The sequence below is a fragment of the Olea europaea genome, unplaced genomic scaffold, assembly GCF_002742605.1.
Source record: "Olea europaea var. sylvestris unplaced genomic scaffold, O_europaea_v1 scaffold1222, whole genome shotgun sequence".
Lineage (NCBI taxonomy): Eukaryota > Viridiplantae > Streptophyta > Magnoliopsida > Lamiales > Oleaceae > Olea > Olea europaea.
Genome location: NW_019229647.1, coordinates 83,759 through 88,352, shown reverse-complemented (window position 1 = coordinate 88,352; position 4,594 = coordinate 83,759). Strand labels below are relative to the sequence as shown.

The 4,594-nt window shown below is 33.2% G+C and overlaps 1 protein-coding gene across 2 annotated transcripts in view; it reads left to right on the top strand.

Annotated features, from left to right (window-relative positions):
• Positions 1 to 3,730: 3,730 nt before the first annotated feature.
• The window catches only part of LOC111374230, a 12,410-nt gene continuing 11,546 nt past the window's right edge, over positions 3,731 to 4,594 (top strand). The window contains exon 1 of one of the 2 annotated variants that reach the window (XM_022996877.1): positions 3,731 to 4,046. The gene's annotated coding sequence lies outside the window, so the exon portion shown is untranslated. The remainder of the gene's footprint in view (positions 4,047 to 4,594) is intronic. The other variant, XM_022996879.1, reaches the window with a different exon arrangement.

Genomic DNA, 4,594 nt, shown 5'->3' with positions numbered 1-4,594 from the left:
CCATGAACAACTTTTCACCATTTGTAACTGGTGCAAAAGTAGTGGACATGCTCCTATTGGAGCAGACATGGCAAGTGGCCCCAATGTCTAGCCACCACTTCTTTGGGTTAGACCCTACCAGGTTAACCTCACTAATCACCGCCGTGAGGTTTAGCTCAGACATTTCATCTGAGAGATGATCTCTTTCATTTCCAACCATATTAGCCTGAGGACACTGCTTATTATCCCTCCAAGGCTGACGACAGTCTACTGATTGATGCCCAACTTTATCACAATTAAAGCACTTTCCATTGAATTGGAACTTAGGTTTCTTTCCTACCCCACCTGTAGGCTTCAACTGAGACCCTTTCGTAACCTATTTTTTATCTTTTCGATTTTCGTTACTCTGTTTGGTTTTAAAAGAGTGAACTTTCTTAGTACCAGAACTTTGGTCGTACTCCAATACATTAGCCTTCTCGGAGTAAGAATTCTCTGACTTACGTTCATCCCGTTTGTTATCCTCCTCAATGCGCAGCTTGATAATTAAATTCTCGAAGGACATCTCTTTCCTCTTATGCTGCAAATAGCTTTTGAAAGCCTTCCACTGAGAAGGTAACTTGTGAATAGCAGTAGCCACCTGTAGAGATTCTGACATGGTCAGACCCTCAGCATGCATTTCTTGCAAAAGCACTTGATACTCCTGCACTTGGCTTACTACTGAACGTGAATCAATCATTTCGAAATCCATACATCGACTGGCTAAGAATTTCTTAGATCCAGGATCCTCAGTCATGTATTTCTTTTCTAAGGACTCACAGAGCTCCTTAGCAGACTTCTTTACCACATATACATGATACAGAGAATTATGTAAGCCATTCAAGACATAGTTGCGGCACAAAAAATCAGCAATTTTCCAAGCGTCCCAAGCTGCACGCCTATGCACATCAGTGTCATTTTCAGCCACGATAGGGGCATCCTTAGTGAGGAAACGTGCAAGACCCAACGTAGTGAGATAGAAAACCATCTTATTCTGCCACGTTTTAAAATCAATACCAGCAAACTTATCCTGTCGAATTGCATGATTCACTGAAAATGGAGCCAAAAACGATGGCAAAGGTGCCGAAGCCGTAGCCCTAGGCACTGGCAAAGGTATTGTGCCAAACTGGATTGCCGAGGCAGCAACCGAAGGTAAAGTTGGGTTCACTCCAACATGAGGAATCCCGCCTCCAATTATCCCGTCAATGGGAGAAATGTCAGTCGTGGTCTCCAGAGGGTTAACAACGGTCATTGCAGGATTTGGTACACCGATACCAACAATGTTGCTTCCGTTGTTCACATCGTTATTTCTATGTGACGTCATTGAACCGGAACAAGCAACAAATAATTTAGAATAATTATAAGTTTGTAAAGTGGTATATAAATTCGAGATCAAATTATCTGTTCAGAGAATAAAACTGCAGAGTTGAAGAACGGATTATTTTGTCAAATTATTAACAACTTAACAATCATTTAAAATGAATTAGAAATCATGCAAAAATCATGAACTGGAAAAATTGACAAAAACTAATGAACAAAATTTGATTTACTAAAACCAATTCGATTTAAGTTTGTAGGTAAATATTAGAGAATCAAATCAAACCGAATGCCTGTGTATTCACAGTTTCCTTAAATCGAATTCGTCGCCTCGTCGGAGTGCAAGAGGTTTTGATCGGTGTTCGATTCCCAGGATACAATCGGTTGTCGGTTCACGCTGCACTACGTTAACCGCATGCGAACTAGCTATGATATACTCTATCTCACAAAGAAATTATAAGTACAAGGAAGAACTTGAAAGTGAGAAAAAGAAGATTGTTGCTTAGAGAAAGAAGCTTGCATTTCACTTGTGATTTTCCAACCTAAAGAGACTCCTATTTATATCAATGGAGTAAAAGCTAGCTCATTAATCAATGAGTTAAACCATTCATTGATAAATGAGTTAAAAATATGAAGGGACTTGAGTTACAACATATGAAGAGACTTCTATTCAATATTTTTCATTAGTTCTAATCAATATTTTTCATTCAATTCTAACAATAATTACGTTTGTTAATTATTTAAAATACTTTTACCAGTCAAACAACATAGTAATGTAATTAAAACATATTATCGTGAAAATAAATTGAACTTTTTATCTTGACGGGTTTGTTTACATTGTAATGGCGTTTATTAATTGTACTTTTATCTTTTACATTTTGCATGTTTAGCTCTACGAATACTATTTCTCTTATTGGTAATTTTTCATGGTGTTATCAGAATATTTTTCACAATATAATAATATTTATTTCTTTTAGTATTTTTCAACAAAAATGGATCATAAATTTAAATTATTTTGGAAAATATACTAGTGAAATTTCTGTTTAGTTGCAATTATGGATCTACTTGTTATTCGGAGTAGCGTTCTATTTAAATGAATTAAATAATATTTATTAACTTAGCTGTGCCTACAAATTAATGTTGCACTTAACCAACTGAATGAAAATATGATGTTTCCACTTCTACCATATTTTATTTTATTTTTTTGGAGTTATGCAATATTTCAACGATCATAGTAGTAAATTGCGTTTCAACAATTTTTATATGGTAAAATAGTTGCATTCCAACAAGACGTGTTTAGCGGTTCTTTTATGAATATTGTTGTTTGACACTGTTAGTATTAGAACATCGATGGTGGCATTAAGTGATATACTTAATAAAAGGTAGAATTAATTCATTCATTTAATTATATATCTTATTTAATGTCACGTTAGTGCTACCAAAACTGATGTTTAATATCGGTTCTGCTAAATAAGTTATACTATAAGTACAGAAAAAGTTTGATATAATTTTTACAAAAGAAGGCTTGACAATTTTTCAATAATTTTGGCACAACAGTAGTGAAAAATGCACCATACGGGTGCTGCTAGCGTAGGGAATTATTCAGTGCTAAATTGCATTACTCTTTTATATATAGCCCTTGTTTGAGCGTCATTCTTCGAGAAAAATACATTCTTAAATAGTATTTTGATATTATTTCAATACACATTTTTCAATAAAATAATATTATACGCAAATTCAAAAATTTTCTTATTTTTTAGCTACATATTTTCCATCAATGCACTATTTAAAAATGTATTTTTCCTGGGGCTCAAACAAGGGCACGTACACACATACAAATTCACCATAAATTAACCCCTAAAGTTGTTGAAACTACATTATGTATATATGATTTGACAAGGATTTAGAAATCTTTTCGAAAGTAATTATACTGTAAGGATTCATCTATTTAGGTAAAATAAAAAAAATAAAAAATAGAACCATATATTTTCATAACCAATGAATGACAATACAAATTTTTAATTATATTTCTTTATTTTCGACCACCCAAATTTTATATTTTTGTTGCGTCATTTCTTTTTTTTTTTTTTTTTTCAAGCAACGAAATAAGAAAAAAAATTCAGTAGACTTGATTACATATCTTTATAAACAGATTGAAAAAGAAAATTGAACGAAATTTAATGATGGGAGGATAGATGCTTTCAATTTTATTTTTGAATTTTTAACCTATTTCCTACATGGGACACTTTTTTAGACAAGTCCACGAATTACATTGATAGTTTTGTGGTGCATAATGTAATTTTCTAAAGTTAAGTGCAAGAAATATAAATATAAATAAATTTCTCAGAGGTTTGGTGAAACCGTCCTTCCCGCAAAAATGCAAAGACCAAAATTGCACCGACCTCAAACAAATCAAGAATTTGCCAATTGGGAACCACTGGTTTTTTGAACTGCCACGAAAAATTAATCTAACGATCTAAAAAAAAACCTCAAAGAATACGAAAATAAGCAAAAAGAAGGAAAAAAAAAAAAATCAACAAATTTTTGAAGTGGAGGGGGCGGTTCTGCGTAGAAAGAATATGCCATCTTATAAAAGATGGTTCCTTGCAGACATTCTGGGAAATATGCCAAGTCGTTTCTCAATCACCCACTTTTGCATACCCACATGCCTTTTTTCTCTTCGTCGTTACTCTCTTTCCTCTTCCTTCATTCAGGTACCCCTCTCTCTCTCTATATATTATATTTAGTCTATAGATACACTTATTTTATTATGATCTTGTATAAAATTGGTCTGTATGTAAAGTTGCGATCTTTTTGACAAGCATTTAATGTTTTCTTGGAGTTGGATGTGTTGCTTTTGGAATGTGATGGTGGGGCTTTCAAATGTTTTGTTGTGAAGAAAATAAGAAAAAATCAAGTCTTGGGACATCACTTTTCTGTAAATCTTATTTTGCGCTAATTGGATTCTTGAATTTATAATCAGTTTGCTGGTAGTGCCACAAAGTTTATTTTTATGATTAAGTTGTTTTTTGGTTTAATTATTACAGTGGTTTTTATTAATCCATTTTGTTTCCCTTCTTAAATAATATGAGTATTGCTTTCTAGTCTTTTACTTTTGTAATTTGGCCATTTTGGGATTAATCATAATGTCTAATGAATAAGTATTGAGTATTATTCTTGGGAGGTTTTAGTATCCATTTAGTTCAGTTCTATTGGTGGGAGTGGGACAGTGTACGAAAACGATTTTCTTGATAAGTGGGGG